This window comes from Phyllobates terribilis, unplaced genomic scaffold, assembly GCF_046119375.1.
Source record: "Phyllobates terribilis strain yellow unplaced genomic scaffold, ASM4611937v1 Scaffold_8__6_contigs__length_399053987, whole genome shotgun sequence".
Taxonomy (NCBI): Eukaryota; Metazoa; Chordata; class Amphibia; order Anura; family Dendrobatidae; genus Phyllobates; species Phyllobates terribilis.
In genome coordinates this window covers 34,419,516-34,444,611 of record NW_027362768.1, presented here as the reverse complement: position 1 = coordinate 34,444,611, position 25,096 = coordinate 34,419,516, and the positions used below count along the sequence as shown (strand labels likewise).

General features: G+C 48.9%; 1 protein-coding gene across 3 annotated transcripts in view; it reads left to right on the top strand.

The window, feature by feature from the left end:
- The window catches only part of CFH (complement factor H), a 1,056,626-nt gene that overhangs the window by 218,388 nt on the left and 813,142 nt on the right, over positions 1-25,096 (top strand). The window lies entirely within an intron of this gene.

Genomic DNA, 25,096 nt, shown 5'->3' with positions numbered 1-25,096 from the left:
CTATTGTGCTTAGACGGGGTTGATAAGGGTGTCCCCGGCAAACTGCCGGTCTGTGAGGAAGATGCAGGCGGACATGTTAGGTTGCCTTGATCCAAAGGTGGTGCTATCGATGTCGGACAGCGCTCAAGACTAGTGTTGAGCCACCCCCGTAGTGTTCGAGTTCGGTTCGGTTCGTCGAACACCCGTGTGTTCGCCGAACTGTTCGTCGAACTGTTCGTCGAACACCTTCGAACACCATTAAAACCAATGGCAGGCAAACAAAAACACATAGAAACACATAGAAAACACCTTCAAAGGTGTCCAAAAGCTGCCAAACTGCTCAGAAGACACAACTAACACATGGAAAAGTGACAAGTACATATAGTCATGCGAAAAGAAAAGAGGTGGAGGAGTAAAAGGAGGGGGAGACACAGATATAGGCATGTCATGCCCTTCTAAAATCCAAAAAGTGAGAAGCCGAGACGGCCAGTCCGCTCCTGCCCGTGCCACCTCCGTGTCGCCGGGTTTGTGCCAGAGCCGCGGTGAACCCTGACGGCCAGCCCCCCTCTCCCAATACTGGTGCCTGTCCTCTGGTGGGTCGAGAGAGCCCCCCTGTGGTGGAGGCAGCTCTAAGCTTTTTAATTTAAATTGTCCCTCTAATTTGAATTAATACACTTTAAATCCATTTACAAGGATCTATTGGAGGGCAAGTCTCATGCCAGCAGCCGCGTAATTCCAGCTCCAGTAGCGTCCACTAAAGCTGCTGCAGTTAAAAAGCTTTTATAAGGATCGAGCTCGGCTGTCCACCGCAAGGCATCCTAGTGCCAGTCCCAGCCCCTATGCCTTGGGGTGCCTCCTGATGCTCTTCACTAAGTATCCCGTGGTCCCGAAGCATTTCCTTTGAAAAAATTAAGTGTCCAAACTACAGGTGGTGTAGCTTGCTTAACAGCCGGGATAATCCGCTGACTAGCAGACACTGCTACTAGGCACAAAGTATTTCCTGGGCTAGATGCAGTTAAAAATTTGTAAGTAGATACTCTTGTTGGATGCTGAGAAAGCATTCCATAGGGTCTCCTGGCACGCCATATATGATTCTCTTAAAAAGCTTGGGGTAGGGGTCTAGGGGACCCTTTTATAGCCAAAATCACGGCCCTGTATCACAATACGTCACCTAGGCTGAAGATAAATGGAACTGTAGCACCGAGGGCTCGGTTGCTACAGACGTATTGCACCTCACCCAGAGGTGTGATATCTCACTCTCAGATAAGGATGGAGTGTGGATCAGGACCCGACACCTGCATGCATTACACCACATTGCCGTGGGGCAGGGCGACCAATATGCCCCTGAGATGGGCACGACAGTCCCTGTCCCTGGCTGGAGTGGGGGGAGGGAACACTGAGGAAGGGGAACCCTGCAGTGCAGGAGCAGGGAGGAAGCAGTTCCTGGGTGCATTGAGAAGGGAGTATAAAAGGTGGGCACCATCTTAGTTCAGTGCAGAGAAGTCTGAGCAGAAGTGGCAGGGAGCAGGGGCTCTGCATGAGCTCTGCTCCGGAGGCGGGCCTAGTAACAGAGGCCCAGGCCTGCAAGAGGGAGAAGGAAGGAAGAGGAGCGGAGAAGGCTCCAGGAACGAGGAATGAAGGGATCCCAGGGGTGCGGACGGGCGAGTCGCCACCGCACGCCCGAATCCACCTGCGTGGAGGGGTCAGGCCAAAGGGGGAGACCGGTCCCCGAACTAGTGGAGGCAGGAAACGACCCTCAGCTAGAAACCGGAGGCTCTGACATTTTATGTGGCGCAGCCCCTTTGCTCCACCCGCTAGGAAGGCACCACATAGGGTCAGGGAAACTGGCGCCAAGTTTACCAAGAGGAGGCCCGAGGCAGCCGGACAGAAGTGTTGGTAAGAAAGGCCAGACAAAGGACACACAAAGGGGGTCCTGTGAAGCGCTCCAAAGTTATCTGGGAGTTGTCTGAGCCCCTCACCTGGTGAGCACAGTACGACGTGGGCAGCCGTTACCTGCAGACGTGGTCTGGATAATAAGAACTGTGAGTAAAGGCCCTGAACTGCATCACTGACTCCGTGTCGTTAATGCTGCTGCCCTGCACCATCACCCCCATCCTCCGCATACACTGCCCTGAGGCTATACTCCTCCCGTGGGGAGTTATGCTACGCTCTGCTGCACCCACAACACCAGCCTTAGCGGTCTGCCCTGTAGCGGCGGTTCACTCTGACCGCAATCCACGGGTGGCGTAGTCGGACATTTAAACATCAAAACCACATAAATAGTTCCGCCACTGGTTTGACCGCCCTGAGCCACGGAACCGGATCGCCGCCACGAAGACTACAACCACCAGCATCCACCAAAAAGGGTCCGGCTCCGGGTGTCCCAAGGCCCAGGGGGTGCGTCAGAACATTTTCATCACCTTTCACAATCACCAATGGGACAAGGCAGGGATGTCCTCTGTCCCCTCTCTTATACATCCTAGTGACGGAGCACCTGCTCTCATCAATTCGCCATAACCCCAATATTAGGTGGATTGAGGTGGGAGGCACCGAGTACAAGTGCTCTCTATTTGCTGATGATGTCCTAGTATATATCACTCAATCACATATATCCATCCCTGCTGTTATGGCTGAAATAAATCACTTTGTTGCATGGTAAAATTTTAAAATCAATGCAGCGAAGTCTGAGGCCCTCGATGTCTCCCTCCCTAAATCCATATAGGATTCCATCCAGTCCAACTTTCCCTTTGCCTGGCCCTCACAGGGTATCAAATACTTAGGAATTCCTATTCATAGAGACCTCTCCCATCTATGTTATCTTAATTTTGGGCCCTTTATTGAACAATTCCATACAGACCACGGTTGGCAAGTTGGAACTGTGAGATTCACTACGTGCACCACTGGTATTTTGTGGAAAAGCACATGTAAGATTCTGCAACAGTCTCTGCTGATACTCCTGCATGCGTGCATCCCTTTCTATGGCAGGAATAATTTCTGCAAATTTACTTTTGTACCGGGGATCTAACAGTGTGGCAACCCAGTAGTCAGGATTATTTCTAATTCTCACAATTCGAGGGTCATGTTGCAGGTAGTGCAGCAAGAAGGCACTCATGTGTGTTGCGCATCCAGGAGCACCAAGTCCCTGTTGTGTTGGTGGCGAGGTAACAATCATGCTTCCTTCCTCTGTCCTCTCCCCCCAACCTCGCACAACAGAAATGTGATCAAGGTCTCCGTCATCTGATGAGTCTTCCATCAGTTCGTCCTCCACTTCTTCCTGGGCTCCTGCACCTTCCTCACTAGTTTGGCTGCTACCATGCGCCCTGGTAAAATCATCTCCCCCACCCTCACATGCCTGCCGCCCTGGTGCTGCCGACCGTCTGGACCTTGCAGATGTTAGCCCTTCCGCATACAACTCCTCCTCCTCTACTTCCTCCACCTCCTCTTGTGCCACCACCTGACTCCGAATTCTGTTTAACATGTGCTCCAGCATGTAAATCACCGGAATAATCATGTTGATAATGGCATCGTCAGCACTAAACATCTTCGTCGCCATTTCAAAACTGTGCAGAAGGGTGCATAGGTCCCTGATCTGAGACCACTCCTCCAGCGTGATTTGCCCCACCTCTGAATCTCGTTGGCCCAGGCTATACGTCAGAACGTATTGCACCAGGGCTTGTCGGTGCTGCCACAGTCGCTGCAACATGTGCAGAGTTGAATTCCACCGGGTAGGCACATCGCATTTTAGCCGGTGAAGTGGCAGGCCCAACGACTTCTGTAGAGATGTAAGTCGCTGAGCTGCGGGATGCGAACGGCGGAAGTGAGCACACAGCGACCGTGCCCTCTGCAGAAGGCCATCTAGTCTGGGATAGTGGGCTAAAAATTGCTGGACAACCAGGTTCAACACGTGAGCCATACAAGGCACGTGTGTGACATTGCCCCGGCGAAGGGCCGCACCCAGGTTTGCAGCATTGTCGCACACGGCCTTCCCTGGTTTCAGGTCCAGTGGAGACAACCATTCATGAAATTGGTTCTCCAGAGCTGACCACAACTCCTCAGCTGTGTGACTCACATTTCCCAGACATTTCAATGTAAAAACCGCCTGATGACGTTGAGCCCTACTGCCAGCATAGTAAGGAGGTGTGCAGGATCCCTTCTGCGCAGTTAGAAAGCTTGTGGCATGACCAGACAGGCTTTGGGTGCAGGTGGAAGACCGAGAGGAGGTTGAGGAGGCAGAAGCAGTGGAGGAAAAATGACATAAAGAGGATTGACGCACAACTCGTGGGGACGGCAAGACTTGGACAGCAGCCCCTTGTCCTGCTGTCACCATAGTTACCCAGTGCCCAGTCAGCGACATGTAACGCCCCTGTCCATGCCTACTCGTCCAAGTGTCTGTGGTGAAATGCACCCTGTCACACACAGAGTTTCTCAAAGAAGCGGTGATGTTGTGTGCGACATGCTGGTGGAGCGCAGGCACACCTTTCTTTGAGAAGTAGTGCCGACTGGGCATCTGGTACTGGGGCACTGCGACGGACATAAGGTCTCGAAAATCCTCTGTGTCCACCAGGCGGAAAGGCAGCATTTCTGTAGCCAAGAGCTTGCAGATGGTGAAATTCAACCTCTTAGCTTTCTCATGGCTAGGAGGAAATGGTCTTTTACTTGTCCACATCTGAGGGACCGAGGGCTGGCTATTGTGCTTAGACGGGGTTGATAAGGGTGTCCCCGGCAAACTGCCGGTCTGTGAGGAAGATGCAGGCGGACATGTTAGGTTGCCTTGATCCAAAGGTGGTGCTATCGATGTCGGACAGCGCTCAAGACTAGTGTTGAGCCACCCCCGTAGTGTTCGAGTTCGGTTCGGTTCGTCGAACACCCGTGTGTTCGCCGAACTGTTCGTCGAACTGTTCGTCGAACACCTTCGAACACCGTTAAAACCAATGGCAGGCAAACAAAAACACATAGAAACACATAGAAAACACCTTCAAAGGTGTCCAAAAGCTGACAAACTGCTCAGAAGACACAAATAACACATGGAAAAGTGACAAGTACATATAGTCATGCGAAAAGAAAAGAGGTGGAGGAGTAAAAGGAGGGGGAGACACAGATATAGGCATGTCATGCCCTTCTAAAATCCAAAAAGTGAGAAGCCGAGACGGCCAGTCCGCTCCTGCCCGTGCCACCTCCGTGTCGCCGGGTTTGTGCCAGAGCCGCGGTGAACCCTGACGGCCAGCCCCCCTCTCCCAATACTGGTGCCTGTCCTCTGGTGGGTCGAGAGAGCCCCCCTGTGGTGGAGGCAGCTCTAAGCTTTTTAATTTAAATTGTCCCTCTAATTTGAATGAATACACTTTAAATCCATTTACAAGGATCTATTGGAGGGCAAGTCTCATGCCAGCAGCCGCGTAATTCCAGCTCCAGTAGCGTCCACTAAAGCTGCTGCAGTTAAAAAGCTTTTATAAGGATCGAGCTCGGCTGTCCACCGCAAGGCATCCTAGTGCCAGTCCCAGCCCCTATGCCTTGGGGTGCCTCCTGATGCTCTTCACTGAGTATCCCGTGGTCCCGAAGCATTTCCTTTGAAAAAATTCAGTGTCCAAACTACAGGTGGTGTAGCTTGCTTAACAGCCGGGATAATCCGCTGACTAGCAGACACTGCTACTAGGCACAAAGTATTTCCTGGGCTAGATGCAGTTAAAAATTTGTAAGTAGATACTCTCGTTGGATGCTGAGAAAGCATTCCATAAGGTCTCCTGGCACGCCATATATGATTCTCTTAAAAAGCTTGGGGTAGGGGTCTAGGGGACCCTTTTATAGCCAAAATCACGGCCCTGTATCACAATACGTCACCTAGGCTGAAGATAAATGGAACTGTAGCACCGAGGGCTCGGTTGCTACAGACGTATTGCACCTCACCCAGAGGTGTGATATCTCACTCTCAGATAAGGATGGAGTGTGGATCAGGACCCGACACCTGCATGCATTACACCACATTGCCGTGGGGCAGGGCAACCAATATGCCCCTGAGATGGGCACGACAGTCCCTGTCCCTGGCTGGAGTGGGGGGAGGGAACACTGAGGAAGGGGAACCCTGCAGTGCAGGAGCAGGGAGGAAGCAGTTCCTGGGTGCATTGAGAAGGGAGTATAAAAGGTGGGCACCATCTTAGTTCAGTGCAGAGAAGTCTGAGCAGAAGTGGCAGGGAGCAGGGGCTCTGCATGAGCTCTGCTCCGGAGGCGGGCCTAGTAACAGAGGCCCAGGCCTGCAAGAGGGAGAAGGAAGGAAGAGGAGCGGAGAAGGCTCCAGGAACGAGGAATGAAGGGATCCCAGGGGTGCGGACGGGCGAGTCGCCACCGCACGCCCGAATCCACCTGCGTGGAGGGGTCAGGCCAAAGGGGGAGACCGGTCCCCGAACTAGTGGAGGCAGGAAATGACCCTCAGCTAGAAACCGGAGGCTCTGACATTTTATGTGGCGCAGCCCCTTGCTCCACCCGCTAGGAAGGCACCACATAGGGTCAGGGAAACTGGCGCCAAGTTTACCAAGAGGAGGCCCGAGGCAGCCGGACAGAAGTGTTGGTAAGAAAGGCCAGACAAAGGACACACAAAGGGGGTCCTGTGAAGCGCTCCAAAGTTATCTGGGAGTTGTCTGAGCCCCTCACCTGGTGAGCACAGTACGACGTGGGCAGCCGTTACCTGCAGACGTGGTCTGGATAATAAGAACTGTGAGTAAAGGCCCTGAACTGCATCACTGACTCCGTGTCGTTACTGCTGCTGCCCTGCACCATCACCGCCATCCTCCGCATACACTGCCCTGAGGCTATACTCCTCCCGTGGGGAGTTATGCTACGCTCTGCTGCACCCACAACACCAGCCTTAGCGGTCTGCCCTGTAGCGGCGGTTCACTCTGACCGCACTCCACGGGTGTCGTAGTCGGACATTTAAACATCAAAACCACATAAATAGTTCCGCCACTGGTTTGACCGCCCTGAGCCACGGAACCGGATCGCCGCCACTAAGACTACAACCACCAGCATCCACCAAAAAGGGTCCGGCTCCGGGTGTCCCAAGGCCCAGGGGGTGCGTCATAACATTTTCATCACCTTTCACAATCACCAATGGTACAAGGCAGGGATGTCCTCTGTCCCCTCTCTTATACATCCTAGTGACGGAGCACCTGCTCTCATCAATTCGCCATAACCCCAATATTAGGTGGATTGAGGTGGGAGGCACCGAGTACAAGTGCTCTCTATTTGCTGATGATGTCCTAGTATATATCACTCAATCACATATATCCATCCCTGCTGTTATGGCTGAAATAGATCACTTTGTTACATGGTAAAATTTTAAAATCAATGCAGCGAAGTCTGAGGCCCTCGATGTCTCCCTCCCTAAATCCATATAGGATTCCATCCAGTCCAACTTTCCCTTTGCCTGGCCCTCACAGGGTATCAAATACTTAGGAATTCCTATTCATAGAGACCTCTCCCATCTATGTTATCTTAATTTTGGGCCCTTTATTGAACAATTCCATACAGACCACGGTTGGCAAGTTAGAACTGTAAGATTCACTACGTGAACCACTGGTGTTTTGTGGAAAAGCACATGTACACCGCGTTCCAAATTATTATGCAAAAAGTGTTTAGGAGTGATAAGGGAAGAATTTGTTTGTTTGTCAGTTAAACTCATTGATGGTGATGTGTGTCAGGGCTCTTTATATCACTGTAAGCAATTGCAGACACCTGTGCTAATTAGTTTGGCAGGTGTGTCCAATGAAAGGCAAGACTACTTAAGAAGGCTCTCTCACATTATTAAGCAGCCTACATTTTCTGCCAAAATGGGAAAGAAAAAGGATGTGTCGGCTGCTGAGAAGCAACAAATTGTGGAGTGTTTAGGTCAAGGCATGACTACAATCAACATTGTGCGATGATCAGGATGAAGTGTCTTGGCAATCAAGAAGTATGTAGCTGATTCACAGTACACACGTGTGCGTGCTGATAAGGGCAAATTGAGGACTCTTTCCTAAAGGCAATTACGTCAGGTTGAAAGAGCAGCGGCAAAAAAGCCTTGTCATAGCAGCAGACAAGTTTTTGAAGCTGCTTGTGCCTCCAACGTCCCCCGAACAACAAGATGCAGGGTCCTTCAGAGGTTTGCAGCTGTGCATACGCCATCCTGTCGACCTCCTCTATCCACTTCACACAAGCAGAAACGGCTCCAGTGGGCCAAACATTACATGAAGACTGATTTCAAAACTGTTTTGTTCACGGATGAGTGCCGTGCAGCGCTCGATGGTCCAGATGAATGGAGTGGAGGATGGCTGGTTGATGGACACCCCACGCAAACACGGCTACAGCGCCAACAAGGAGGAGGTGGAGTAATGTTTTGGGCTGGAATCATGGGGAGAGAGATTGTCGGCCCCTTTAGGATCCCTGAAGGCGCTAAAGATGAACTCCATAATGTATGTGGATTTTCTCAAACAGCACTTCCTGCCATGGTTCAAGAAGAAGAACCGTGTATTTCACAGCAAGATCATTTTTCTGCATGATAATGCACCATCTCATGCTGCACATAAAACATCTGCATCTCTGGCTGATATGGGCATAAAAGGGGACAAACTTATGGTGTGACCCCCATGCTCCCCTGACCTCTACCCCATTCAGAACCTTTGGAGCATCATTAAAAGGAGTGTCTATGATGGCGGGATGCAGTTCACATCTAAGCAACAGCTCTGGGAGGGTATTCTGTCCTCATGCAAAACAATTGAAGCAGAAACCATCAAAACCTGACAAATTCAATGGACGAGAGAGTTCAGAAGCTCCTTTTGAACAAGGGGTCCTATGTGAAAATGTAACATCACCTAGAATAAAGTTTTGAGTTGAAAACTGTTTGATTTCAGTTTCTAACAACCTGCTAATGCTTATAATTTCAAAAATGACCATTTTTTTGGTCTTTATTAAAATGAAAAGGTTGATCGAAAAGTTTGGGGGATCTAAGAGTGTGGCAACCCAGTAGTCATGATTACTTCGAATTCTGACAATATGAGGGTCATGCTGCAGGTAGTGCAGCAAGAAGGCACTTATGTGTCTTGCGCATCTCGGAGCCCCAAAATTATTTTCCGGGCTAGATGCAGCTAAAAATTATTTTTAATTTTAAATCTGGTGAAGCTTATTATAGATGGCCTAATAGGATCAGTGCTGCACACTGCTACAAAGCCCAAATTATTTTCCAGTCAAGATACAGATAAACATGATTAGTAATTTGAAAGCTTAAAACGGTTGGTAGGGTGATTTTAACCAATCATCAAGCTTTTACTCTCCCCAGGATGACACAGGGGTAGAAAAGTCGTTTCGGATCCATGATTTGTTCATCTTTATGAACGTGAGTCTGTCTACATTATCAGTGGAGAGCCGCGTGCGCTTATCTGTCAGCACACCACCAGCAGCGCTGAACACACGTTCAGACAGAACGCTGGCTGCGGGGCATGACAAGATCTCCAAGGCGTAAGTGGCTAGCTCCGGCCATTTATCCAGATTGGAAGCCCAAAAAGAGCAAGGGTCCAGTGACACAGTCGTGGCTTCAATGTTTACTTGGAGATACTCCTGTACCATCGTCTCTAGGCGTTGACTATGTGTCAGACTTCTTGTCTCCTGTGGCCTTGCAAAGGATGGGCTAAAAAAGTGGTGAAATGATTCCGCAAAATTGATGTTACCAGCAGATACTGTGGTTCTGTTACGGTTTGAGTGCTGAACACTTGACGGTCCCACGGTTGGCAAGTTGGAACTGTGAGATTCACTACGTGCACCACTGGTATTTTGTGGAAAAGCACATGTAAGATTCTGCAACAGTCTCTGCTGATACTCCTGCATGCGTGCATCCCTTTCTATGGCAGGAATAATTTCTGCAAATTTACTTTTGTACCGGGGATCTAACAGTGTGGCAACCCAGTAGTCAGGATTATTTCTAATTCTCACAATTCGAGGGTCATGTTGCAGGTAGTGCAGCAAGAAGGCACTCATGTGTGTTGCGCATCCAGGAGCACCAAGTCCCTGTTGTGTTGGTGGCGAGGTAACAATCATGCTTCCTTCCTCTGTCCTCTTCCCCCAACCTCGCACAACAGAAATGTGATCAAGGTCTCCCTCATCTGATGAGTCTTCCATCAGTTCGTCCTCCACTTCTTCCTGGGCTCCTGCACCTTCCTCACTAGTTTGGCTGCTACCATGCGCCCTGGTAAAATCATCTCCCCCACCCTCACATGCCTGCCGCCCTGGTGCTGCCGACCGTCTGGACCTTGCAGATGTTAGCCCTTCCGCATACAACTCCTCCTCCTCTACTTCCTCCACCTCCTCTTGTGCCACCACCTGACTCCGAATTCTGTTTAACATGTGCTCCAGCATGTAAATCACCGGAATAGTCATGCTGATAATGGCATCGTCAGCACTAAACATCTTCGTCGCCATTTCAAAACTGTGCAGAAGGGTGCATAGGTCCCTGATCTGAGACCACTCCTCCAGCGTGATTTGCCCCACCTCTGAATCTCGTTGGCCCAGGCTATACGTCAGAACGTATTGCACCAGGGCTTGTCGGTGCTGCCACAGTCGCTGCAACATGTGCAGAGTTGAATTCCACCGGGTAGGCACATCGCATTTTAGCCGGTGAAGTGGCAGGCCCAACGACTTCTGTAGAGATGTAAGTCGCTGAGCTGCGGGATGCGAACTGCGGAAGTGAGCACACAGTGACCGTGCCCTCTGCAGAAGGCCATCTAGTCTGGGATAGTGGGCTAAAAATTGCTGGACAACCAGGTTCAACACGTGAGCCATACAAGGCACGTGTGTGACATTGCCCCGGCGAAGGGCCGCACCCAGGTTTGCAGCATTGTCGCACACGGCCTTCCCTGGTTTCAGGTCCAGTGGAGACAACCATTCATGAAATTGGTTCTCCAGAGCTGACCACAACTCCTCAGCTGTGTGACTCACATTTCCCAGACATTTCAATGTAAAAACCGCCTGATGACGTTGAGCCCTACTGCCAGCATAGTAAGGAGGTGTGCAGGATCCCTTCTGCGCAGTTAGAAAGCTTGTGGCATGACCAGACAGGCTTTGGGTGCAGGTGGAAGACCGAGAGGAGGTTGAGGAGGCAGAAGCAATGGAGGAAAAATGACATAAAGAGGATTGACGCACAACTCGTGGGGACGGCAAGACTTGGACAGCAGCCCCTTGTCCTGCTGTCACCATAGTTACCCAGTGCCCAGTCAGCGACATGTAACGCCCCTGTCCATGCCTACTCGTCCAAGTGTCTGTGGTGAAATGCACCCTGTCACACACAGAGTTTCTCAAAGAAGCGGTGATGTTGTGTGCGACATGCTGGTGGAGCGCAGGCACACCTTTCTTTGAGAAGTAGTGCCGACTGGGCATCTGGTACTGGGGCACTGCGACGGACATAAGGTCTCGAAAATCCTCTGTGTCCACCAGGCGGAAAGGCAGCATTTCTGTAGCCAAGAGCTTGCAGATGGTGAAATTCAACCTCTTAGCTTTCTCATGGCTAGGAGGAAATGGTCTTTTACTTGTCCACATCTGAGGGACCGAGGGCTGGCTATTGTGCTTAGACGGGGTTGATAAGGGTGTCCCCGGCAAACTGCCGGTCTGTGAGGAAGATGCAGGCGGACATGTTAGGTTGCCTTGATCCAAAGGTGGTGCTATCGATGTCGGACAGCGCTCAAGACCAGCTGGTGTTACCACCTCCAAAGAAAATGATGACCTGCCAATCACGCTGGCTGTTGCGGGTAAAGAGGTGGCAGGTCTGCGCCCCAAAACAGGTGTGACTGCTGTCCCCCCAGTCACAGAGGATGAAGAGGCCGCGGATGCACAAGATATGGCAGACGGTGGTTGGCCCGGCCGGCTAGACCGCATTGTAGCACACTGAGCTTCCCACTGCAACTTATGCTTCATGTCCATGTGCCGGTTCATGCATGAAGTACTCAAATATGTATTTTTTGGCCTCTACTTAGCTTTTGCTGACAAATGTTACAGATAACACGAGTTGGGTCATCTTTATCGATCTGAAAAAATGCCCAGGCTATGCAAGGCTTAGCACCCATGCGACCTGAAGAGCCACCACGACTTGTGGTGAGAGGCAGAGTTGTGTTTGAGGATGCAGTTGTTGACGTGCTTCCAGTACTACGTCTCTGTCCAGGAAGGCGCAACCTGACCTCGTCGTCACTAGCATCTTCCTCCACCTCCTCTGCTGACCTCATCTCTTGGCTGACTGTGGGTTGACAGTAAGTGGGATCTCCGACCTCATCATCATCACCCTGTGCGTTATCACACCCGTCGTCCTCAGAGCCAACCTGTTCCTGCCCTGACAAAAAACTAAAGTTGTCGCTCCAATCAGGTATTTGAGTCTTATCATCGTCTTCCTCATTGTCTCCACCAACAGGAGTTACAGTTTGGGAATGAGGGTCTACATTATGGTCAGAACCTTCTGCGTCTGGTCCTGGATCCGACTCATAAAGATTCTGGGCATCAGTGCAGATCATTTCCTCGTCTGGATTCACAGAAGCGCTGGAGTCGACCTCTGATTCCCAGGCTATAGTATGAGTAAACAGCTCTGCAGACTCAACCATCTGTTCTACCTCATACTCAGACGGGCAGCTGGAGATTTGGGAGCTGTGAGGAAGCAAGTGCGATTTGGGTGACACCTTTGAGGACTGGAGTATTTGTGATGTTGAAGTTGATGTGGAGGAGAGCCCACTTAAAGGAGCACTTGATATCCGTTGAAGCACCTGCTGTTTTTGTGCCTCATCTGGAATTTGTAGCGATTGGCGTGGCCGTAAGAAAGGGATCTTATCACATTGTCCGCTAAAAGAAGTAGACATTTTAGTTTGGCTGGAAGATGGTCTTTCTTCTGCACCTACCCCACGGACACAACCTTTTTTCCCCTTCCCAACACGCCTATTCCCCTTTCCACCAGCAGCAGGCCTTTTTCCACTCATTTTGGTGGTTAACTAATTCACAACTCTGGAGTTGTTTGCACAAAAAAACAATGGATGGTAACCGAGCAGAGCTGAGTGGCCAAACTGTGGTATTAGGCCAAAACTATTGGCTGGGTTAGATGCAGAAAAAAATTATTTTTAATTTGCAACCTGATGGAGGTCAGTATAGATGGACTAATAGACCAAGTCCCACACACCGCTAGAAGCCCAAATATTTTTTCAGAGCTAGATGCAGAAATTTTTTTTATTCAATTTGCAACCTGATGGAGGTCAGTATAGATGGACTAATAGACCAAGTCCCACACACTGCTAGAAGCCCAAATATTTTTTCAGAGCTAGATGCAGAAAAAAAATATTTTTAATTTGCAACCTGATGGAGGTCAGTATAGATGGACTAATAGACCAAGTCCCACACACCGCTAGAAGCCCAAATATTTTTTCAGAGCTAGATGCAGAAAAAAATTATTTTTAATTTGCAACCTGATGGAGGTCAGTATAGATGGTCTAATAGACCAAGTCCGACACACCGCTGGAAGCCCAAATATTTTTTCAGAGCTAGATGCAGAAAAAAATTATATTCAGTTTGCAACCTGATGGAGGTCAGTATAGATGGACTAATAGAATGATGCTATGCCCAAAAGATTTTACTTCACTAGGTGCAGTAAAAAAATTGGTATTCTATACACAGGTGGTATATCTTGCAACACAGATAGGCTACTCCACTGACTAACACACTCTGCAATAGGCCAAAAAGGATTAGCTTTGCTAGATTCAGCCAAATGCTGTGAAAAAAACTTGCACAGCACTGGCACAGACCTGCCTGGCAAAAACTGATAGGAACTGATGTAACCTAGTCCTGAAAAGGACTCCAATTACAATTAGTCTTTACTCCCACAATCTATCTATTTAAGAGCACAGACCTGCCTGATAAAAGTCGTAGGAAATGCTGTAACCTAGTCCTTAAAAGGACTGCAATCACAACTATTCCCTACTCCCAAGCTATCTGTATATTTGTGCGAAAATTGGCTTGAAATTAACAAGGTATAGCGCACACAGCAACAGCGGTGCCGTCTAACACGCAGCTGCAGCAGTGAGAAAATGGTGGCGACGGGGAAAATGGCTTGGTCTTATAGGGCAAGGACATGTGACATACACTGCCAATCACACATGCCCTTGCTTGTGTGAAAAAAAGCACTTCGCTCCGTGTGTGCGCTGCTGATAGGCTGACAGATTGCACCTCCCCACTGCAAATGCGGGAAAGAGAAAAAAAAATGGAGATCTTCATTGTTCCTGCAGAGATCCATCCCCTGCCCCTCCCCCCGCCCCGCTGTACACTCAAACTGCGTATTAACATTAATTTTCATCATTACTGAGAAAAAATCCAGTTATGATTTTGGTGCACGAACAGTTATCGAACATAACCTCGAACAGCCGAATTTTTCTCAAATTGTTCGTGTTCGCCGACCGGCTCGAACACCGCCCAAAACAGCTCGAATTTGAGATTGGCGAACAGTTCGAGTAGAACAACGCTCATCTCTAGTAAAGACTAATTGTAATTGGAGTCCTTTTCAGGACTAGGTTACATCAGTTCCTATCAGTTTTTGCCAGGCAGGTCTGTGCCAGTGCTGTGCAAGTTTTTTTCACAGCATTTGGCTGAATCTAGCAAAGCTAATCCTTTTTGGCCTATTGCAGAGTGTGTTAGTCAGTGGAGTAGCCTATCTGTGTTGCAAGATATACCACCTGTGTATAGAATACCAATTTTTTTACTGCACCTAGTGAAGTAAAATCTTTTGGGCATAGCATCATTCTATTAGTCCATCTATACTGACCTCCATCAGGTTGCAAACTGAATCTAATTTTTTTCTGCATCTAGCTCTGAAAAAATATTTGGCCTTCTAGCAGTGTGTGGGACTTGTTCTATTAGTCCACCTATACTGACCTCCATCAGGTTGCAAACTGAATATATTTTTTTCTGCATCTACCTCTGAAAAAATATTGGGCTTCTAGCTGTGTGTGGGACTTGTTGTATTAGTCCATCTATACTGACCTCCATCAGGTTGCAAACTGAATATATTTTTTTCTGCATCTACCTCTGAAAAAATATTGGGCTTCTAGCTGTGTGTGGTTCTTGTTCTATTAATCCATCTATACAGACCTCCATCAGGTTGCAAACTGAATATAATTTTTTTCTGCATCTAGCTCTGAAAAAATATTTGGCCTTCTAGTAGTGTGTGGGACTTTCTCTGTTAGTCCATCTATACTGACCTCCATCAGGTTGCAAACTGAATATATTTTTTTCTGCATCTACCTCTGAAAAAATATTGGGCTTCTAGCTGTGTGTGGGTCTTGTTCTATTAATCCATCTATACTGACCTCCATCAGGTTGCAAACTGAATATAATTTTTTTCTGCATCTAGCTCTGAAAAAATATTTGGCCTTCTAGCAGTGTGTGGGACTTTCTCTGTTAGTCCATCTATACTGACCTCCATCAGGTTGCAAATTAAAAATAATTTTTATCTGCATCTACAGTACCTCTGAAAAAATATTTGGGCTTCTAGCTGTGTGTGGGACTTGTTGTATTAGTCCATCTATACTGACCTCCATCAGGTTGCAAACTGAATATATTTTTTTCTGCATCTACCTCTGAAAAAATATTGGGCTTCTAGCTGTGTGTGGGTCTTGTTCTATTAATCCATCTATACAGACCTCCATCAGGTTGCAAACTGAATATAATTTTTTTCTGCATCTACCTCTGAAAAAATATTGGGCTTCTAGCTGTGTGTGGGACTTGTTGTATTAGTCCATCTATACTGACCTCCATCAGGTTGCAAACTGAATATATTTTTTTCTGCATCTACCTCTGAAAAAATTTTGGGCTTCTAGCTGTGTGTGGGACTTGTTCTATTAATCCATCTATACAGACCTCCATCAGGTTGCAAACTGAATATATTTTTTTCTGCATCTACCTCTGAAAAAATATTGGGCTTCTAGCTGTGTGTGGGACTTGTTGTATTAGTCCATCTATACTGACCTCCATCAGGTTGCAAACTGAATATATTTTTTTCTGCATCTACCTCTGAAAAAATATTGGGCTTCTAGCTGTGTGTGGGACTTGTTGTATTAGTCCATCTATACTGACCTCCATCAGGTTGCAAATTGAATATAATTTTTTTCTGCATCTAACCCAGCCAATAGTTTTGGCCTAATACCACAGTTTGGCCACTCAGCTCTGCTCGGTTACCATCCATTGTTTTTTTGTGCAAACAACTCCAGAGTTGTGAATTAGTTAACCACCAAAATGAGTGGAAAAAGGCCTGCTGCTGGTGGAAAGGGGAATAGGCGTGTTGGGAAGGGGAAAAAAAGTTGTGTCCGTGGGGTAGGTGTTAAAGCAACAGTAACATCTGCAGAAGAAAGACCATCTTCCAGCCAAACTAAAATGTCTACTTCTTTTAGCGGACAATGTGATAAGATCCCTTTCTTACGGCCACGCCAATCGCTACAAATTCCAGATGAGGCACAAAAACAGCAGGTGCTTCAACGGATATCAAGTGCTCCTTTAAGTGGGCTCTCCTCCACATCAACTTCAACATCAAAAATACTCCAGTCCTCAAAGGTGTCACCCAAATCGCACTTGCTTCCTCACAGCTCCCAAATCTCCAGCTGCCCGTCTGAGTATGAGGTAGAACAGATGGTTGAGTCTGCAGAGCTGTTTACTCATACTATAGCCTGGGAATCAGAGGTCGACTGCAGCGCTTCTGTGAATCCAGACGAGGAAATGATCTGCACTGATGCCCAGACTCTTTATGAGTCGGATCCAGGACCAGACGCAGAAGGTTCTGACCATAATGTAGACCCTCATTCCCAAACTGTAACTCCTGTTGGTGGAGACAATGAGGAAGACGATGATAAGACTCAAATACCTGATTGGAGCGACAACTTTAGTTTTTTGTCAGGGAAGGAACAGGTTGGCTCTGAGGACGACGGGTGTGATAACACACAGGGTGATGATGATGAGGTTGGAGATCCCACTTACTGTCAACCCACAGTCAGCCAAGAGATGAGGTCAGCAGAGGAGGTGGAGGAAGATGCTAGTGACGACGAGGTCAGGTTGCGCCTTCCTGGACAGAGACGTAGTACTGGAAGCACGTCAACAACTGCATCCTCAAACACAACTCTGCCTCTCACCACAAGTCGTGGTGGCTCTTCAGGTCGCATGGGTGCTAAGCCCTGCATAGCCTGGGCAATTTTTCAGATCGATAAAGATGACCCAACTCGTGTTATCTGTAACATTTGTCAGCAAAAGCTAAGTAGAGGCCAAAAAATACATAGTTTGAGTACTTCATGCATGAACCGGCAAATGGACATGAAGCATAAGTTGCAGTGGGAAGCTTAGTGTGCTACAATGCGGACAAGCCGGCCGGGCCAACCACCGTCTGCCATATCTTGTGCATCCGCGGCCTCTTCATCCTCTGTGACTGGGGGGACAGCAGTCACACCTGTTTTGGGGCGCAGACCTGCCACCTCTTTACCCGCAACAGCCAGCGTGATTGGCAGGTCATCATTTTCTTTGGAGGTGGTAACACCAGCTGGTGTTGAGAGCTGTCCGACATCGATAGCACCACCTTTGGATCAAGGCAACCTAACATGTCCGCCTGCATCTTCCTCACAGACCGGCAGTTTGCCGGGGACACCCTTAACAACCCCGTCTAAGCACAATAGCCAGCCCTCGGTCCCTCAGATGTGGACAAGTAAAAGACCATTTCCTCCTAGCCATGAGAAAGCTAAGAGGTTGAATTTCACCATCTGCAAGCTCTTGGCTACAGAAATGCTGCCTTGCCGCCTGGTGGACACAGAGGATTTTCGAGACCTTATGTCCATCGCAGTGCCCCAGTACCAGATGCCCAGTCGGCACTACTTCTCAAAGAAAGGTGTGCCTGCGCTCCACCAGCATGTCGCACACAACATCACCGCTTCTTTGAGAAACTCTGTGTGTGACAGGGTGCATTTCACCACAGACACTTGGACGAGTAGGCATGGACAGGGGCGTTACATGTCGCTGACTGGGCACTGGGTAACTATGGTGACAGCAGGACAAGGGGCTGCTGTCCAAGTCTTGCCGTCCCCACGAGTTGTGCGTCAATCCTCTTTATGTCAAAGTTCCTCCACTGCTTCTGCCTCCTCAACCTCCTCTCGGTCTTCCACCTGCACCCAAAGCCTGTCTGGTCATGCCACAAGCTTTCTAACTGCGCAGAAGGGATCCTGCACACCTCCTTACTATGCTGGCAGTAGGGCTCAACGTCATCAGGCGGTTTTTACATTGAAATGTCTGGGAAATGTGAGTCACACAGCTGCGGAGTTGTGGTCAGCTCTAGAGAACCAATTTCATGAATGGCTGTCTCCACTGGACCTGAAACCAGGGAAGGCCGTGTGCGACAATGCTGCAAACCTGGGTGCGGCCCTTCGCCGGGGCAATGTCACACACGTGCCTTGTATGGCTCACGTGTTGAACCTGGTTGTCCAGCAATTTTTAGCCCACTATCCTAGACTAGATGGCCTTCTGCAGAGGGCACGGTCGCTGTGTGCTCACTTCCGCCGTTTGCATCCCGCAGCTCAGCGACTTACATCTCTACAGAAGTCGTTGGGCCTGCCACTTCACCGGCTAAAATGCGATGTGCCTACCCGGTGGAATTCAACTCTGCACATGTTGCAGCGACTGTGGCAGCACCGACAAGCCCTGGTGCAATACGTTCTGACGTATAGCCTGGGCCAACGAGATCCAGAGGTGGGGTAAATCACGCTGGAGGAGTGGTCTCAGATCAGGGACCTATGCACCCTTCTGCACAGTTTTGAAATGGCGACGAAGATGTTTAGTGCTGATGATGCCATTATCAGCATGACTATTCTGGTGATTTACATGCTGGAGCACATGTTAAACAGAATTCGGAGTCAGGTGGTGGCACAAGAGGAGGTGGAGGAAGTAGAGGAGGAGGAGTTGTATGCGGAAGGGCTAACATCTGCAAGGTCCAGACGGTCGGCAGCACCAAGGCGGCAGGCATGTGAGGGTGGGGGAGATGGTTTTACCATGGCGCATGGTAGCAGCCAAACTAGTGAGGAAGGTGCAGGAGCCCAGGAAGAAGTGGAGGACGAACTGATGGAAGACTCATCAGATGAGGGAGACCTTGATCACATTTCTGTTGGGCGAGGTTGGGGGGAGAGGACAGAGGAAGGAAGCATGATTGTTACCTCGCCACCAACACAACAGGGACTTGGTGCTCCTGGATGCGCAACACACATGAGTGTCTTCTTGCTGCACTACCTGCAACATGACCCTCGAATTGTGAGAATTAGAAATAATCCTGACTACTGGGTTGCCACACTGTTAGATCCCCGGTACAAAAGTAAATTTGCCGAAATTATTCCTGCCATAGAAAGGGATGCACGCATGCAGGAGTATCAGCAGAGACTGTTGCAGAATCTTACATGTGCTTTTCCACAAAACACCAGTGGTGCACGTAGTGAATCTCACAGTTCCAACTTGCCAACCGTGGGACCGTCAAGTGTTCAGCACTCAAACCGTAACAGAACCACAGTATCTGCTGGTAACATCAATTTTGCGGAATCATTTCACCACTTTTTTTAGCCCATCCTTTGCAAGGCCACAGGAGACAAGAAGTCTGACACATAGTCAACGCCTAGAGACGATGGTACAGGAGTATCTCCAAGTAAACATTGAAGCCACGACTGTGTCACTGGACCCTTGCTCTTTTTGGGCTTCCAATCTGGATAAATGGCCAAAGCTAGCCACTTACGCCTTGGAGATCTTGTCATGCCCCGCAGCCAGCGTTCTGTCTGAACGTGTGTTCAGCGCTGCTGGTGGTGTGCTGACAGATAAGCGCACGCGGCTCTCCACTGATAATGTAGACAGACTCACGTTCATAAAGATGAACAAATCATGGATCCGAAATGACTTTTCTACCCCTGTGTCATCCTGGGGAGAGTAAAAGCTTGATGATTGGTTAAAATCACCCTACCAACCATTTTAAGCTTTCAAATTACTAATCATGTTTATCTGTATCTTGACTGGAAAATAATTTGGGCTTTGTAGCAGTGTGCAGCACTGATCCTATTAGGCCATCAATAATAAGCTCCACCAGATTTAAAATTAAAAATAATTTTTAGCTGCATCTAGCCCGGAAAATAATTTTGGGGCTCCGAGATGCGCAAGACACATAAGTGCCTTCTTGCTGCACTACCTGCAGCATGACCCTCATATTGTCAGAATTCGAAGTAATCATGACTACTGGGTTGCCACACTCTTAGATCCCCCAAACTTTTCGATCAACCTTTTCATTTTAATAAAGACCAAAAAAATGGTCATTTTTGAAATTATAAGCATTAGCAGGTTGTTAGAAACTGAAATCAAACAGTTTTCAACTCAAAACTTTATTCTAGGTGATGTTACATTTTCACATAGGACCCCTTGTTCGAAAGGAGCTTCTGAACTCTCTCGTCCATTGAATTTGTCAGGTTTTGGATGGTTTCTGCTTCAATTGTTTTGCATGAGGACAGAATACCCTCCCAGAGCTGTTGCTTAGATGTGAACTGCCTCCCGCCATCATAGACACTCCTTTTAATGATGCTCCAAAGGTTCTGAATGGGGTAGAGGTCAGGGGAGCATGGGGGTCACACCATAAGTTTGTCCCCTTTTATGCCCATATCAGCCAGAGATGCAGATGTTTTATGTGCAGCATGAGATGGTGCATTATCATGCAGAAAAATGATCTTGCTGTGAAATACACGGTTCTTCTTCTTGAACCATGGCAGGAAGTGCTGTTTGAGAAAATCCACATACATTATGGAGTTCATCTTTAGCGCCTTCAGGGATTCTAAAGGGGCCGACAATCTCTCTCCCCATGATTCCAGCCCAAAACATTACTCCACCTCCTCCTTGTTGGCGCTGTAGCCGTGTTTGTGTGGGGTGTCCATCAACCAGCCATCCTCCACTCCATCCATCTGGACCATCGAGCGCTGCACGGCACTCATCCGTGAACAAAACAGTTTTGAAATCAGTCTTCATGTAATGTTTGGCCCACTGGAGCCGTTTCTGCTTGTGTGAAGTGGATAGAGGAGGTCGACAGGATGGCGTATGCACAGCTGCAAACCTCTGAAGGACCCTGCATCTTGTTGTTCGGGGGACGTTGGAGGCACAAGCAGCTTCAAAAACTTGTCTGCTGCTATGACAAGGCTTTTTTGCCGCTGCTCTTTCAACCTGACGTAATTGCCTGTAGGAAAGAGTCCTCAATTTGCCCTTATCAGCACGCACACATGTGTACTGTGAATCAGCTACATACTTCTTGATTGCCAAGACACTTCATCCTGATCATCGCACAATGTTGATTGTAGTCATGCCTTGACTTAAACACTCCACAATTTGTTGCTTCTCAGCAGCCGACACATCCTTTTTCTTTCCCATTTTGGCAGAAAATGTAGGCTGCTTAATAATGTGAGAGAGCCTTCTTAAGTAGTCTTGCCTTTCATTGGACACACCTGCCAAACTAATTAGCACAGGTGTCTGCAATTGCTTACAGTGATATAAAGAGCCCTGACACACATCACCATCAATGAGTTTAACTGACAAACAAACAAATTCTTCCCTTATCACTCCTAAACACTTTTTGCATAATAATTTGGAACGCAGTGTACATGTGCTTTTCCACAAAACACCAGTGGTTCACGTAGTGAATCTTACAGTTCTAACTTGCCAACCGTGGTCTGTATGGAATTGTTCAATAAAGGGCCCAAAATTAAGATAACATAGATGGGAGAGGTCTCTATGAATAGGAATTCCTAAGTATTTGATACCCTGTGAGGGCCAGGCAAAGGGAAAGTTGGACTGGATGGAATCCTATATGGATTTGGGGAGGGAGACATCGAGGGCCTCAGACTTCGCTGCATTGATTTTAAAATTTTACCATGTAACAAAGTGATCTATTTCAGCCATAACAGCAGGGATGGATATATGTGATTGAGTGATATATACTAGGACATCATCAGCAAATAGAGAGCACTTGTACTCGGTGCCTCCCACCTCAATCCACCTAATATTGGGGTTATGGCGAATTGATGAGAGCAGGTGCTCCGTCACTAGGATGTATAAGAGAGGGGACAGAGGACACCCCTGCCTTGTCCCATTGGTGATTGTGAAAGGTGATGAAAATGTTCTGACGCACCCCCTGGGCCTTGGGACACCCGGAGCCGGACCCTTTTTGGTGGATGCTGGTGGTTGTAGTCTTCGTGGCGGCGACCCGGTTCCGTGGCTCAGGGCGGTCAAACCAGTGGCGGAACTATTTATGTGGTTTTGATGTTTAAATGTCCGACTATGCCACCCGTGGATTGCGGTCAGAGTGAACCGCCGCTACAGGGCAGACCGCTGAGGCTGGTGTTGTGGGTGCAGCAGAGCGTAGCATAACTCCCCACGGGAGGAGTATAGCCTCAGGGCAGTGTATGCGGAGGATGGGGGTGATGGTGCAGGGCAGCAGCAGTAACGACACGGAGTCAGTGATGCAGTCCAGGGCCTTTACTCACAGTTCTTATTATCCAGACCACGTCTGCAGGTAACGGCTGCCCACGTCGTACTGTGCTCACCAGGTGAGGGGCTCAGACAACTCCCAGATAACTTTGGAGCACTTCACAGGACCCCCTTTGTGTGTCCTTTGTCTGGCCTTTCTTACCAACACTTCTGTCCGGCTGCCTCGGGCCTCCTCTTGGTAAACTTGGCGCCAGTTTCCATGACCCTATGTGGTGCCTTCCTAGCGGGTGTAGCGAGGGGCTGCGCCACATAAAATGTCAGAGCCTCCGGTTTCTAGCTGAGGGTCGTTTCCTGCCTCCACTAGTTCGGGGACCGGTCTCCCCCTTTGGCCTGACCCCTCCACGCAGGTGGATTCGGGCGTGCGGTGGCGACTCGCCCGTCCGCACCCCTGGGATCCCTTCATTCCTCGTTCCTGGAGCCTTCTCCGCTCCTCTTCCTTCCTTCTCCCTCTTCCAGGCCTGGGCCTCTGTTACTAGGCCCGCCTCCGGAGCAGAGCTCATGCAGAGCCCCTGCTCCCTGCCACTTCTGCTCAGACTTCTCTGCACTGAACTAAGATGGTGCCCACCATTTATACTCCCTTCTCAATGCACCCAGGAACTGCTTCCTCCCTGCTCCTGCACTACAGGGTTCCCCTTCCTCAGTGTTCCCTCCCCCCACTCCAGCCAGGGACAGGGACTGTCGTGCCCATCTCAGGGGCATATTGGTCGCCCTGCCCCACGGCAATGTGGTGTAATGCATGCAGGTGTCGGGTCCTGATCCACACTCCATCCTTACCTGAGAGTGAGATATCACACCTCTGGGTGAGGTGCAATACGTCTGTAGCAACCGAGCCCTCAGGGTGCTACAGTTCCATTTATCTTCAGCCTAGGTGACGTATTGCGATACAGGGCAGTGATTTTGGCTATAAAAGGGTCCCCTAGACCCCTACCCCAAGCTTTTTAAGAGAATCATATATGGCGTGCCAGGAGACTCTATGGAATGCTTTCTCAGCATCCAACGAGAGTATCGAATTACAAATTTTTAACTGCATCTAGCCCAGGAAATACTTTGTGCCTAGTAGCAGTGTCTGCTAGTCAGTGGATAATCCCGGCTGTTAAGCAAGCTACACCACCTGTACTTTAGACACTTAATTTTTTCAAAGGAAATGCTTCGGACCATGGGATACTTAGTGAAGAGCATCAGGAGGCACCCCAAGGCATAGGGGCTGGGACTGGCAGTAGGATGCCTTGCGGTGGACAGCTGAGCTCGATCCTTATAAAAGCTTTTTAACTGCAGCAGCTTTAGTGGACGCTACTGGAGCTGGAATTACCGCGGCTGCTGGCATGAGACTTGCCCTCCAATAGATCCTTGTAAATGGATTTAAAGTGTATTCATTCAAATTAGAGAGACAATTTAAATTAAAAAGCTTAGAGCTGCCTCCACCACAGGGGGGCTCGCTCGACCCACCAGCGGACAGGCACCAGTATTGGGAGAGGGGGGCTGGCCGTCAGGGTTCACCGCGGCTCTGGCACAAACCCGGCGACACGGAGGTGGCACGGGCAGGAGCGGACTGGCCGTGTCGGCTTCTCACTTTTTGGATTTTAGAAGGGCATGACATGCCTATATCTGTGTCTCCCCCTCCTTTTACTCCTCCACCTCTTTTATTTTCGCATGACTATATGTACTTGTCACTTTTCCATGTGTTAGTTATGTCTTCTGAGCAGTTTGTCAGCTTTTGGACACCTTTGAAGGTGTTTTCTATGTGTTTCTATGTGTTTTTGTTTGCCTGCCATTGGTTTTAACGGTGTTCGAAGGTGTTCGACGAACAGTTCGACGAACACACGGGTGTTCGACGAACCGAACCGAACTCGAACACTACGGGGGTGGCTCAACACTAGTTATTACCTCATAAAGTGACAGTGGTCAAATTTCCTTAAGGGGTTAAAACATGTATTTTTATTTTTTCATTTACTTGTGTTATCTTTGTCTAATATTTAAATTAGTTTTGTGATCTGAAACATTTAAGTGTGACAAAAAAGCAAAAAAATAAGAAATCAAACACTTTTTTCACACCACTGTTTGGTATCATCATGTCCAAAAAGGTCCAATCTGTTATGCTCACGCCCGGACTAACTGGCGTGAGAGTGGTTAGCGATCCCACTGGACCATGAACCGAGGAGTGCCTGGAGGGGCGCGCCTAAGTATCAACTCGGTCCGACCAAGGTCGCACGGCGGCTCAGTCGACTCCGTGAACCAGGGAGGAACCGAGCAGAGGGACCAGGTGCTACTCCAGGTCAGACCCTGATCACAGCTGTTGACTCACACTGGTAAAATGCAAGAACGGGCAAGCACAGCTGGTATGCAGCCAGGTGGGTACTGGCAGGCACGGCTGGTATGCAGACAGGCGGGTACTGGCAGGCACGGCTGGTATGCAGATAGGCGGGTACTGGCAGGCACGGCTGGTTTGCAGACTGGCAGATACTGGCAGATATGAACGCAGGCTGGATAGGGACCAGTACAGACTGGGATAAAGGAACAGAGCCGCGGGTGTGGTAGACTAGCAGAGAAGAACCGCAGATGC